We start from the raw sequence: 15,197 nt of genomic DNA, 5'->3' as shown, positions 1-15,197 counted from the left end.
AATACTGAAATTAAAAATATAAGTTCTGAAGTATGAAAACCTTTTTCTCCAGGGCATTGTCTCACAACATTTTCATATCTCTCTCTGCGGCGGTGGCCAGCAAGTTATGAGAACATCTTCATGATCTCCAGGGGATGAAAGTCCATACCATGTGATGAGGTTTTACAGTTTTCACCCTTTACTAATCATCTATTCTCCAAATACATGCTCCTCCAATCAGCAGTCACTATCAGGCGATGAAGTCATCATCTCGACAGCTATCACGCCACACCAGGCTGACCAATTCATAATTCTTTGGAACAAGGCCGTCATCCCAATGATGTTAACCACCAGTTAAGAGGAAAGTCTTTTAAAAGGGAAGGGATGGTAGGGCAGGAAACAACAATAAAAAAATTTCCTGGCTGGATGCTGCCACACAGAGAAATAGCACTCCATTCTCCAAATGAATTCACTTTCACCTCCAGGGTCAGTTTGTCCTATTCATAATAGCATAATAACATGGGAGTGAAGAATCAGAAAAACTTTTTTACCAAGAAAAAAGATGACAGCAAACATAACGTTATCCTTTGGAACGTAGCGATCCTCAGCCTCACAGGAGGTAAACCTATAAGATCTACCTGTGGCGTGTAGATCAAGGTTTTGTATAACAAATTTTTTTTCTTTTTTTTTTTTTGCCGCTGTCTCCCGCGTTTGCGAGGTAGCGCAAGGAAGCAGACAAAAGAAATGGCCCAACCCACCCCCATACACATGTATATACATACATCCAGACACGCAAATATACATACCTACACAGCTTTCCATGGTTTACCCCAGACACTTCACATGCCCTGATTCAATCCACTGACAGCACGTCAACCCCGGTATACCACATCGATCCAATTCACTCTATTCCTTGCCCTCCTTTCACCCTCCTGCATGTTCAGGCCCCGATCACACAAAATCTTTTTCACTCCATCTTTCCACCTCCAATTTGGTCTCCCACTTCTCCTCGTTCCCTCCACCTCCGACACATATATCCTCTTGGTCAATCCTTCCTCACTCATTCTCTCCATGTGCCCAAACCATTTCAAAACACCCTCTTCTGCTCTCTCAACCACGCTCTTTTTATTTCCACACATCTCTCTTACCCTTACGTTACTTACTCGATCAAACCACCTCACACCACACATTGTCCTCAAACATCTCATTTCCAGCACATCCATCCTCCTGCGCACAACTCTATCCATAGCCCACGCCTCGCAACCATACAACATTGTTGGAACCACTATTCCTTCAAACATACCCATTTTTGCTTTCCGAGATAATGTTCTCGACTTCCACACATTCTTCAAGGCTCCCAGGATTTTCGCCCCCTCCCCCACCCTATGATCAACTTCCGCTTCCATGGTTCCATCCGCTGCCAGATCCACTCCCAGATATCAAAAACACTTTACTTCCTCCAGTTTTTCTCCATTCAAACTTACCTCCCAATTGACTTGACCCTCAACCCTACTGTACCTAATTACCTTGCTCATATTCACATTTACTCTCAACTTTCTTCTTTCACACAATTTACCAAACTCAGTCACCAGCTTCTCACATGAATCAGCCACCAGCGCTGTATCATCAGCGAACAACAACTGACTCACTTCCCAAGCTCTCTCATCCCCAACAGACTTCATACTGCCCCTCTTTCCAAAACTCTTGCATTCACCTCCCTAACAACCCCATCCATAAACAAATTAAACAACCATGGAGACATCACACACCCCTGCCGCAAACCTACATTCACTGAGAACCAATCACTTTCCTCTCTTCCTACACGTACACATGCCTTACATCCTCGATAAAAACTTTTCACTGCTTCTAACAACTTGCCTCCCACACCATATAATCTTAATACCTTCCGCAGAGCATCTCTATAACAAATGTGTGGAAGAATGTCAAAGCCCTCTTTAAAACTCCTTCAAGAAATACTTCTTCAAAAAGGCTGGCACAGAAGTACAATACTCCTCTGACATCATGGGTATGATATAACAGGCCAGGGAGAGCCAACAAAACCAATCTTTTAATCCAAAACAAAACAGTTCCTCAGAGAAGGATTTCAAACTGCCTCAGCAAACAAAATAAAAAGGTTCCTCATGCTGATCTCTGAAGGTCTTCAGGTATTCTCCAAGATATTCTACCATAAATAAAGATAAAGTTCTTCAAAACTAGTCTTTAGAGCAACATTTGGGGTACTCATATACACATATATGCACATAAACACCCACATGCACACATATACATACATCTAATTTTTTCTATTATACTTTGTCGCTGTCTCCCGCATTAGCGAGGCAGCGTAAGGAAACAGACGAAAGAATGGCCCAACCCACCCACATACACTTGTATATGCATACATGTCCACACACGCACATATACATACCTATACATTTCAACGTATACATACACGTATATATACACACACAGACATATACATATATACACATGTACATAATTCATAGTCTGCCCTTATTCATTCCCATCGCCATCCCGCCACACATGAAATGACAACCCCCTCCCCCACATGTGCGTGAGGTAGCCCTAGGAAAAGACAACAAAGGCCACATTCATTCACACTCAGTCTCTAGCTGTCATGTATAATGCACCGAAACCACAGCCCCCTTTCCACATCCAGGCGCCACAAAACTTTTCTTGGTTTACCCCAGATGCTTCACATGCCCTGGTTCAATCTACTGACAGCATGTCGACCCTGGTACACCACATAGTTCCAATTCACTCTATTCCTTGCACGCCTTTTCCTCTTCGTCAATCTTTCCTCACTCATTCTCTCCATGTGACCAAACCATTTCAAAACACCCTCTTCTGCTCTCTCAACCACACTTTTTTTATTATCAAACATCTCTCTTACCCTTTCATTACTTACTTGATCAAACCACCTCACACCACATACTGATCCTCAAACATCTCATTTCCAGCACATCCACTCTCCTCCGCACAACTCTATATATAGCCCATACCTCATAACCATATAACATTGTTGGAACCACTATTCCTTCAAACATACCCATTTTTGCTTTCCAAGATAACGTTCTCGACTTCCACATATTCTTCAACGCTCCCAGAACTTTCGCCCCCTCCCCCACCCTATGATTCACTTCCACTTCCATGGTTCCATCCACTGCCAAATCCACTCCCAGATATCTAAAACACTTCACTTCCTTCAGTATTTCTCCACTCAAACTTACCTCCCAAATGACTTGTCCCTCAACCCTACTGTACCCAATAACCTTGCTCTTATTCACATGTACTCTCAGCTTTCTCCTTTCACACGCTTTACCAAAATCAGTCACCAGCTTCTGCAGTTTCTCACCCGAATCAGCCACCAGTGCTGTATCATCAGCGAACAACAACAGACTCACTTCCCAAGCTCTCTCATCCACAACAGACTGCATACTTGCCCCTCTTTCCAAAACTTTTCCATTCACCTCCCTAACAACCCCATCCATAAACAAATTAAACAACCATGGAAACATCACGCACCCCTGCCGCAAACCAACATTCACTGAGAATCAATCACTTTCCTCTCCTCTATACATACATATATATACATAAACACACATATGCAGATACTACATACATACACATGCACATATTCATACTTGCTTGCCTTCATCCATTCCTCGTGCTACCCCACCTCACAGGAAACCGCATTGCTGCCCCCTGCTTCAGCAAGGTACCGCCTGGAAATCAGACAAAAAATGCCACATTCGTTCACACTCAGTCTAGCTGTCACGTGTAATACACCAAAACCACAGCTCCCTATCCACATCGAAGCCCTACAGACCTTTCCATGGTTTACCCCAGATGTTTCACATGCCCTGGTTCAGTCTACTGACAGCATGTCAACCCTTGTATAATACATCGTTCCAATTCACTCTATTCCTTGCATGCCTCTCACCCTCCTGTATTTTCAGGCCCCGATCGCTCAAAATCTTTTTCATGCATGCTTGCCATTGCCTGCATAAGTGAGGAAGTGACAAGAACAGATCCTTAAAAGGAAACATCCTTACTTGGCTCCATGCCATGCTCTTTCTTTTGAAAATTAATAGAGGAAGGGAGATTTATCAACCACCTGCTCCCTCCCCTCTTAGTCTCCTTCTACAACACACAGGGAATATGTGGGCAGCACTTTTTCTTCACTATACATCAAAGTATCCAATTTGACAAATATCCCCATAGGGTAGGATGAACAGGTGGGTTGACTGCGGACCGACTGCTGAAATATGGATTCAAACCAATGCAGACTCACCCTAGGTAGCCCAAGAATGCGTCATAGTCAGCAACGGTAAATGTTATACTACCCAACAGGTGCTCTAATCAATGTCAAGACACTATAAACTCATTTAGACTATTGAAGCAACATGTATAGTCCATAACCTTTTCCCATGGAAGACACAAAGAGCCTGTATGAGTGCACCACTCTATCCTATGCCAAGCAAAATTCTCACAAGAAATCAATTGAAACTTCCTGACTAATGACACAACCTTCTTTTAAAAAAGGGCATCCAGGTGTCTTAAACCTTAAAACTGTGATATATATCGTATGTACCATACTGATCAAATGCGACAGACATCCTCTGTGACATTTCTCCACCACAGTTTTGAAAGTGTGTGCCGAGTGTAGCATTCATAACCTACCATTGATCCAACATAGCAATCCAAAGGTACATAAAAGGATTTATATAATCATTTTCCAAACTTTTGAATGCATACCTTTTCTCTAATAACAGTACACAGTAATATGTTTTTCAGATTCTTACTGCACCGCTTTTTGAACCACAAACCAAGTGTTGGTTTCATAAACTTCCATCAGTCTACTCCAGTCCAGTAGGACAATAGAGAGAAAAAAAAAAATTTCATTTATCACAGTTCTGCACGCACATTGTTAATTCTATATAAAAAAAAATATACTGTCATGTGCTTCATTCTTTTTTTCTTGTATATTTTCAGCACATACAGCGATGGCCAGCTTTTCTGGTTTAAGAGTTAATCCTTGTCTGACAAACTTTACTACTGAATTTGCAACTAGCAAGAAATCAAATTTGCAACTAGCAGAAAATCACTCAAGAATCTGTGGCATATGCAGAGGAAATTCTTGAAATCAGGTGCCTAAATGTATCATCTTAAAATAAGATTGGGACCATACACAACTCAAAGAGCATCAAGTCTGCCTTGACTGCTTCTCAAACTTGAAAGCCAAAAGCTTCCTCATTCTGATATGAATGGAAAATGTGCCATTAAGCAACCTTTAATTCCCAAACTTACTATCCAACTGTTAGTTGTATGGGCTGATGAGCTGTCTGCTCATCAGTCATTTAAAATTTGTGCTGTCTGATGCAGGTATACAGTATGGAAAGGTCTAAAATCAATCTCTTTCTGCTCAAGTCCTTCTAATGACTGAAAAGATGGTGTACATAAAATACTGGTCCTGTTTTGAACAACATGACAAGTGTAGGTTTCATAAACTTTCATCAGTCCACCACAGTAGAACAATAGTAGATAAAAGATGTATTTTTTCAATTTTCATACTTCTGCATGCACACTGTTCACTTCATGAAAAAAATAGTCATGTTTTAATGTTTTTTCTTGTATCTTCCGCACATACAATTGTAGCCAGCTTTTCCAGTTTAAGAATTAATCCTTGTCTGACATATTTTACTACTGTGGCCTATGCATATGAAATTCTTGCAATCAGGTGGCCCATCAGTATCAATCAACCTGTGACTGGGACTACACAAAACTCAAAAGAGCATCACCAAGTCTACCATGACTGGTTCCCAAACCTGAAAGCCAAAGTTTCCTCATTCTTTAATCCTCAAACTGACCACACAACTGTTAGTAGCAAGGGCTGATGAGCTGTCTGCTCATCAATCATCTGAAATTTGTGCAGTCTGATGCAGGTGCAAAGTATGGACAGATCTAAAATCAATCTCTTTCTGCTCAAGTTCTGAAGACTGGACAGAGGGTGTATATAAATACTAGTCCTCTTGCAGGTTTCTACCATACCCAGCTTAACCTATTCTGTTTATAATCCTTTGAACATTCAGTCAGGGCCGTTATGAATTCATTTTTGAAAGGGAGGGCTGAGAGATCCATCTCCAACATAATAAAAAAAAAAAAAAAAATACACCAATGTATCAGATTTTCAAAAAACATGAAGCTCTGGAGCCTTCTCTGTATCATTACTACATTAATGCATACACTGCCAAAGGAAGTACCTCAAAAGGTGGTATTTTGATAGGGAATCTACCAGAAGATCCCATATTACCATCACAGAAGAGAAGTCAAGGTGATTCCCTTGTGACTAGTAGAAATAGAGAGTTGGCCAGGTTAATGGAAAAGACTCTAGTACAGCCCTGACTGCTGCAAGAAGTAAATGCAACCCTAACTTGCTGCCCACCCCATCCCTTTATCATCCCAAAAATATTTTGAGGAATCCTGCATAGTTGCCCTTGATATATCCAAAGCTTTTGACAGAGAGAAGAATCAGGGTCTCATCTCCCCTCTTTTGGCTTCCCTCCCTCACATGCAGCTTTCTCTCTGGCTGATCTGTTTCATAAATAAGCCTCTTTCCCTTGCTCCACCAAGAGCAGTGTCCCTCAAGGTTCTGTCTTATCTTTTATACTTTTTTTTCCTTCTATCAACGATTTCCTTTCTTCTCCAGACAACCAAATGCACTCATATGCTGATGACACAACACTGTATTCCTCTACATCCTTAAATTCTGCTCCTTCTTCTCTTATCTGATCTGCATCTTGTCTCAACACAACTTCCTCAACAAATTCAGAATTGGGCATGGTGGAGTAAACATAATCTGATTAAGATTAATGCCTCAAAGACCCAGTTTCTGCCCATCTCTCTACTGAAAATTTCTCAAGTCTCCAAACTTCCTGAACAGTTCTGCAATTCCACCTATTGACTCAAAGAACATACTTGGTTTTACTGTAACATCCTAACTGTCTGGGAAACCCCACATTACAGAAATAGGTAAACCTGCCTCTTTAAGAAACTGGGAGTCCTATCGAGATGTTAACATTTCTCTTCTTTCAAGCAAATGCTCTGTTTATACAAAGACTGATCCATCTTTGTACAGATAACTGCTCTCGCTTCTGGAGTGGTTCTAGTTCTGCATCCTTACTTAAAAAGAGTAGAGTCAAAAGCAGTACAACTAAACATCCCTTCCAGGATAACTCCAAAACTTGACCCACTTGCCCTATGCTGCAATGTTAGTTAACTTTCCCCTCTCCTATTGGAATTACTTTGCTTTTTGCTCCCGAGATCTGGGTGCCTGTGTGTACCCTTCACTAGCTAGATCATACAATACTTAGTAAGCTGCTGATTCACATGATTAATGTATGGCCACTGACAACTCAAGAGAGGGTAGTTTTAATAACCATTTCTATCCCTACCCCTTAAAACTTTGAAACTCTACTGTTTCATGTCTCCCCCAATAACAGGTTTGTCACTTCCTCTAAAACTTGTAAATACTCTTCTTTGTCTCTTCTTTTTAATTTCATTAACCTCTTTATATTTCAAATGAGGCCTGGTCTTGATGTGAACTTTTGTTTGTGACTGGAACCTCTAACATAAAAAAAAGAAGATACTTTTATTATACAGAGTACTGTAATGTATTTTCTGATTCATTTCCAATCAATCAAATATGAGGAGGTACCAAAAGGAATGTAACATTTCTTCCTTTGTTACATAAATTCCCAGCACTACGGAACATTTCTTCCTTTGTTACATAAATTCCCAGCACTACATGTAATTTCCTTAATTAACATATCCTCAATTATAACAGACTCTCTTTTCAGTTTATGAGTGCAATTGGAGTACTTATCATCAACATATCAGTTTAAGCGTTTTCCTCTTTTTCATCTTTAAAGTCATTACAGTATATATGAGCAATTAGTTCTGCCTGTGCTTAAGACACTCTATCACTTAGCCTGCCACAGTTCTTATTCAAAGGCCCATTTCTCTGCACTTCCAATGGCAGAACAGATAATATTATCCCCTTCGTCAAAATCAATATTTCTCATTATCTTTTCATAAGAACAATATCCATACAGGATACACAGCCTGTTTCAAGCTCACTATTCAATCCTTCATACACAGTACCCTTAACCTTCATGTCTTAGTATTTCCAACCCTTATATTACATCTCATTGCTTGATTATACTCCCTAATTTCTCAACTCCATTTCTTTCCTTGAAGCATAATTTGTCCACCTGGGTGCATTAAAAGTTATCTTAAGAGTTAAGCTTTTAATTACTCCTATGCAGTATAATTCTCTTTGGCTTTTGTAATTGTAGGCAATCCTGGTAAAACACAGCCAACTGATTTAATCCTTCACAACCCTAACTGAGATACAAGCAAATCCAAGTGTCTAACATTTCAAAGCCTTCCTCCAGTTCTCAAACTCATCTCTTAGGTACTTCACCCCATCATTCACTATCCCTCCATTAGCAAATATCATACCAAAATACTTCAGTTCTTTTTTTCTACTTTATATCATAATTACCAGCCATTTACATTACTTATGGCATCTTTCTGCAGTAAAACAAAGCCTTAGTTTTCTCCTTTCCTTACATTTCTCAAATATGACCTCTAGAGCACTGTATATTACATACTTATCTCACTGTAATAATAATGTCAGCATATCCTATATGTAATGACAGGGGGCAATTTCTCCTCTACAATAATAATCATAATAATATATTCATCTATTTATTTATTGTGCTTTGTCGCTGTCTCCCACGTTAGCGAGGTAGTGCAGGGAAACAGACGAAAGAAAGGCCCAACCCATCCACATACACATGTATATACATACAAATCCACACACACAAATATACACACCTATACCTATAATAATATATATCATAATAATATTGTATTAGAAATGGTAGGACTAAGCATCCTTCCATGTAAAATACTACCAGTGATATCAAAGACTGCAATAAGCACAAGTGAACATCGAGAACATCTGAGGCATAGAACTGTTCCATATATTACCTGACGTTCACCTGATGAAGCCTTCTGGGACTCTCTATCCCCCCGGCCAAGGCTGGGCCCAGGCTACTGGGTTTGGTTGTTTGTCAACCAAGTTGTAGGAAGCCACAGCTCAAAGGCTCATTCAGCTCCCGGACCCTGGTTGATCTGGTACGATTTTGTACATATCCAGGACCCTCCTAAATTTCTCTACTGTACATCTCATAGTATTTCTGATGACTTAGGCAAAGCACTGAAAAGCATCAGACCTCATATACTTAAGATGTCCTCTCCTTTTGTGGACATCATACCATAAGATTTTAGACGTAGTATTTCACTGTTTTCCACAATTATCATGCCAGTGGAAAGTTATTTCCAAGTATAAGTTGGGAACCTTGCCCTCAAAGACTTTTCAGGAATAAATGATGATATAACTCTCCCATCTATGCTACAAGTAATACAGCCTATAACCAGCGATTTCAGCCATTCCAGTAATTTAGAGCCTTTTCCACATTAATGTGTGCCAACAAAGACCTCTGAACATTTTCTAATGTTGCAATTTTGCTTGCCTTGTTGGGTGTTAAAACACAGCTTTATTCTACTCTTGAGAGAATTAGTGCATTGAAAAGTATAACTAGTTTTTCTTTCCTTGTCTTGAAAGTCCACAGGATTCACACCACCAAACTTCTGGTGAAGGCAATTGTTGTTTTATTGTGTTCGTGAAGGTTAGGCTATTTGCCATTATTACTGCATGGTTTGTCACATTATTCAAATGGTTAATGACAGTATCTATTTGATTTTTTTGTCCTAAGTTTTTGCTTTCTTCATATTCCCTATACTGGAGAAGCTTAAATGTAAACCCACTGAAAGGCAAGTTGGTCTTCATGGCCCACTGGAAGAATAGATGTATGTCCCTTTGCAGCCTTACAGCATCCTCTATGGACATGATTTCACATTCATTTTTTATTCATCTGCAAAGAATATCGTAAAGTGTACTATAGTACCAGAACAGCTAAGCTGTGATGTTATGTGAACCTAAAGGCTCTGGTCTTCAACAGCCAACCAAAGACCCGACTCAGCAGCATGGGCTCAACCCAATCTGTAGGGTTAACAGACCTCCAAGACAACATTTGGCATATGTATGGTAAACAGAAATTCATAACAATGCCAATAACCTTTTCCACCACCATTGCCTCCTGTCTCCAGACATCCCTCATCTGAGTTGCAAATCATCAAAGATGCCTTGATTCCATGCTCAAAATGACCACAAGAACAGTTTTCTTCCAACAATTATGATTATACTGACCCTTCCTCTGAAATACTGGATATTCTCAAATCATTCTTTTAATTTCCTTTGACATTCTGATTTATCCCAACCCTCTACTGCAAATTTCAAAAGGCATTCATTTTTACTATAGGATCTCTCGGCAAAACATATGGATATGACTGAGTATTGGCAGAATTCTCTAGGTATGCAGAAAATAATGTTTGTAAAATACTTAAGACAAACTTTTGGTAATTAATCAGATTAGTTCCACCACTCTAATAGCTTTTGATATAAAGCACTACATTTCAATAAAAGTCCAGACTAAAAAGAAAATGAGAGTGGTGGACCGTAACTTGAAACATTATACATTATTTCACTGTATAATACTATGTTGATAATGGTAAGGATTATCAATATCAGAATAATGTAGACAGTTGAAACAAAATACAACAAAACCTTCTGGCTGAAATATATCTGACACACTATAATGAGCATCATGCCAACTGCCAACAAATATAAGCAAACAGATGAGACCAAACACTTGTTCATGCCACATGCAAACCTCCCTTAATGCAGGCATTCCAAATAGTCCCCAGCAGAAGACCATTACCTGATGCAGATACATTTCTACTAGAACTCTAAGTTACTGGGAAAAACTAAGTGAAATTCTCAATGGTTCCAGTGATCTTTTTAAAAGTGTTTCAACTACTTTTACATTAGCTATCCCCACATTTTCCCTGATCTTTATAACCCTCACCACTAACACCTTATTCAAAATTATATAATTACATATAGCTACAGCAACAGATCACATTCTATCACTCATTCCATTCTGTAAACACCACACTACCATTGCAAACCAAATAAATCAATATCCAAAGCTACTAAGAAGCAAAGCTAAATTGTTACTGGCACCAACTTCAGGTGAATGTAATAACACATGTTTTTGAAAAAAATCTTAATTTCATTTTAGAAAACTACAATTTTAATGCTCTCATGAGTTTTTATGTCATATCTGTACATTGCACATGAAAGTTTGAGAATGGACATAAGTAAATGCAGCCTTTCTTCATCTGTTCCCGGAGCTACCTTGCTAATGCTGAAAATGGTAATCAAGTACAAAAAATATCTTTAAACTTCAAAGTCTAGACAAGATAAAAATAAAACAGACACCAGATAAAGCTCTTCATTTTTCAGCCAACTGACTATTTCCAGGCATCATCATGAAGATAATCATACATCACACGAAGATAATTATACATCAAAATGGTTGAAGTTCAATTTTTGTGTATAAACTGTTTGCCAACCTCTCCCACTGTCATAGCCCTACTGCCTTTAATGTATATTTCATATATTCCATATATATACATTTTGATTTTGATTAACCAGTAACCATTATCTTCCTCATACATGGGACTGGATTTGGATTTATTTGACAAAATATATATGTAGTGTATACATATAAATACTTCACCTACGACAGCATACAAAGCATACCACTATTATTATCTTAAAGGACATCATTAATTCATTTTCACAAATCCAATCCATAAAATACTCTTGCTAGACACTAAAGACCACCTAAACCCACATAATTAACGCACTGAAGACCACCTATACCGATATAAGTAACGAGTGTACATGCAGACTAAGTACAGAACAAAAAACGAAACGAGAAATGCTATAAAGTGTCTTTTTCTTACCACCAAGTAACACACACATGGATCAATACCAGCCTTTCCATCCATTTCTATGCTAGTTTCTCAAATTTGTGCTGTGCGTGATGCACACATCACTGCTACAGGAAAATTAAATACGATGGCCAAGTTAAGCACTCACATCCTCTATAATTTGCCAACAGGAAACACTTTGACCTTTTCCCAGATCAATCGGCTGGGGCGCAGCATCACAAGAGAATCTAATCATCACTCAAATTATAAAACTTACCCTTCGTCATGACCGAAAGAGGAAACTATCCAATGAGCTTAAAATCAGAGTTCAGATTCACTCTCCCGGATATTTTCACGAGGGGCGACACTGTCTCTGAAGTATCGAGTTCAGGTGACACACACACTCACTCACTCCACGTCTGTCAGAGTTCCTCACTGTGCCACAACACAGGCGGACTCATCCTTAACACGCACTCGCTATAAGGAAATCCGAGGCTGCATTACGTCCACTCAGGATTTTAAGAACCTGGAGTCACTAAATCCGCCGAACTGGGTCATATTTGCGGTCAACTTTCCCCGTCAACGAGCGCCATGTTTGTTATGGTACGAGGACGCTGTCTGGCCGCCCATGTTGCCAATACCTATACATAACTCTTATTGTTTCGGATATTTCATAACATTCAACCCTCACGGCGACACCGTAATGAATAATATACGTTCATTTAATGAGGATTTGTACTATAAGTTCTCAAAATATAAATACATATATTCATATTACATACAGAGACACTTCATATGAAGATATTTATAAGAACTAACGAGGAATGATAATTTCATTTAAGGACTGAACGAAGTACCACGAGAGAGAGGGATATAACGCAAAGCTCCCTTTACACGACGAGCGCGCCCCACCCCTCTCGGCGTCTTAGAAAACGGGAACCGATCAATAATCTATGTCACTTGTAGATTGTAAATCAGCGCCACAAGCAGCAGTTGTAGGCTTGTCAGGCCACCACCCATCCACACCACCCATCCACACCCACACCGCCCATTACGTCTCACATTTTACGAAATGCTCTCGGGGTAAACGCCATGTGCAATTTTCATTTTGCGACACGGACTTTGCCAGGGAAACATGAGGTCTCGCTCTCTCCTGACGGCACTAAATAAAGGTGATATCTTCAGGCCTTGAGTTTACAGAAGCAGAAAGGACTTAGGTATCAAGGATTTGGAATTTTGACATAATTTTTATGTATCCATTGATCATTCATTAGAAGACTATCGGGAACGATGGACAAAAACGATGGACAAAACAACACGATAATCAAAAATCATCAAATGGGGGATCAATAGGGTAAATGTGAGTAAAAGGAGAATAGAAACTGGTGATAATCGGATCAGCTTATTTCCTCTGTAGAGACAGGTCTTAGATGAACTAGTGCGGTAAAGATGCGGCTTGAAAAGAGGACCAATCTATCCGCTGAATTATGAAAAAGAAGTGTACTAAAGCATAAAAGCCTCAGTGCGGGGCAATAAAAGGAAAGAGAAACACATGGAAGAAGATCCAGAATTAGAAAGTCATGCTACAAGATGCATGATGCCGGGGAAAGGTAGCCTGGAAAAAAAAAAGACCGACTGCGTGGGGCTTAAAATAGACCAGCGGAATACAATATGAGACGAGGTAGCGTAAATAACCACTTTGACTTACGTTAAGGGGAAAACTGAGAAAGGAAATATAGATCGAGTTGGATAAAATGAGAAGCTGTGCAAAATAAAAATAAAAAAGTGAAGTATTGCGCGCTGCCATTCAGTTGAGGGTGACGTAACAACATTGCCATTTCTACCTTAACCTTATAATTTATCTGATGCTCCCTTCTTGACATTTCTTTGAACGACTATTCTTTTTCACCTATATTTTACAAATTCAGTTGCGAAAGAGCGAAATGTACACACTAACACGGGAATGAAAAGAAAAATACACCTAGTTTCCACTTCCATGTTTACCATTTGGCTGCCGACAGAAAGTTTTGCTGCATTTCGCTCGGTCCCAGCCAAACCCCATTTTCCTAGAAAGAATATTCTCGAAGAACTACTGAAAGGAAGAGATCGTCAAGCGAAGCAAGAGATGGTGAGGGGAGGCAATTTCATACGTGCGCGCCATTAGAAGCCAAAACACACACACACACACACACACACCAGCCTATGTACATACATACATACACAGGAGTAAAGACATGGTACATGTGTATATAAGGGTGAGATACAGGGCAAGACGAATATAAAATTCCCTCCCCTTTATACACAGAGTAATCGCGCGCGCGCGCGCACACACACACACACACACACACACACATGATGTGGAGGAAATGAAAGTAAAACGGCACCTCATACTCTTAAGAACTCCCTCTCCAAAGATGATACATCAACATCGTCAGAATGTATGTGGCATTAGGATTATCAATGGCAACAGAGGGTGTTCAAGATATTTATGTTTTGGCGGATGTAGCTTGGCGATGATGGCCTTAATGGCCCTGCCACTAGATTGGCAACAAGCCCAAACAACCAGTCAACGAAATATGCAATATGGGAGGACGGTACATACCCCTACAAAGATAAAGATCTATAGCTTTAAGAAGGGATAGAGCTCTGTTTTACGACAAAGTTCGAAAACAACAAAAAGGCATTAGGTAGATAAATTAAATTATACAGAATTCTTTTGTCTTAAACAGATGCGTTTTATTAAAGTACTTCGTTTTCATTAACAGCCTCGTAATATTCTATTGCCGAACCTTCGATCAGTCCCCTGAGGACGGACTCAATAGGAATTCCTCACGGAGAGAAACTCGAATCTAAAGTCTCTAAATTAATCGTCATTTGGTGAGAGAATATTATAGTGATGCGTAATTCCAAAAATATGTTGTGGTGTTTATGTGAAATTATGTAATAACATTGCGATAGGCTTATTCATAAGGGGCTGTCGATATTTATTGATGCTATATTGATTTTCTTAAACTTCATGATCTGTACAGTGAAAGTTGATAACGTTCGAAATGAATAACATGTTCAACAGAAAATAGTAAATTTACTCCAAGGTCTCACTTAAAATCAACGTAGTTCACTGTAAATTGATAAATAATTAAATAAATGACGTTTTATCAAATACAGGCAGGCCATTCGGCTGAAAATACACAGTTGAGGTATTACCGATGTTACATAACTAGGAGGTC

General features: G+C 39.4%; 1 protein-coding gene across 4 annotated transcripts in view; it reads right to left on the bottom strand.

Moving 5' to 3' along the window:
- Positions 1 to 12,583, bottom strand: part of LOC139750297 (uncharacterized) — a 180,363-nt gene extending 167,780 nt beyond the window's left edge. For 2 of the 4 annotated variants that reach the window (XM_071664923.1, XM_071664951.1), the window contains exon 1: positions 12,248 to 12,572. The gene's annotated coding sequence lies outside the window, so the exon portion shown is untranslated. Of the gene's footprint in view, positions 1 to 12,247 lie in introns of all 4 variants that reach the window. The other 2 variants (XM_071664932.1, XM_071664943.1) reach the window with 2 other exon arrangements.
- Positions 12,584 to 15,197: the final 2,614 nt, after the last annotated feature.

This window comes from Panulirus ornatus, chromosome 1, assembly GCF_036320965.1.
Source record: "Panulirus ornatus isolate Po-2019 chromosome 1, ASM3632096v1, whole genome shotgun sequence".
Taxonomy (NCBI): domain Eukaryota; kingdom Metazoa; phylum Arthropoda; class Malacostraca; order Decapoda; family Palinuridae; genus Panulirus; species Panulirus ornatus.
The sequence above is the reverse complement of the archived record's forward strand: the minus strand, read 5'-3'. Positions and strand labels throughout refer to the sequence as shown.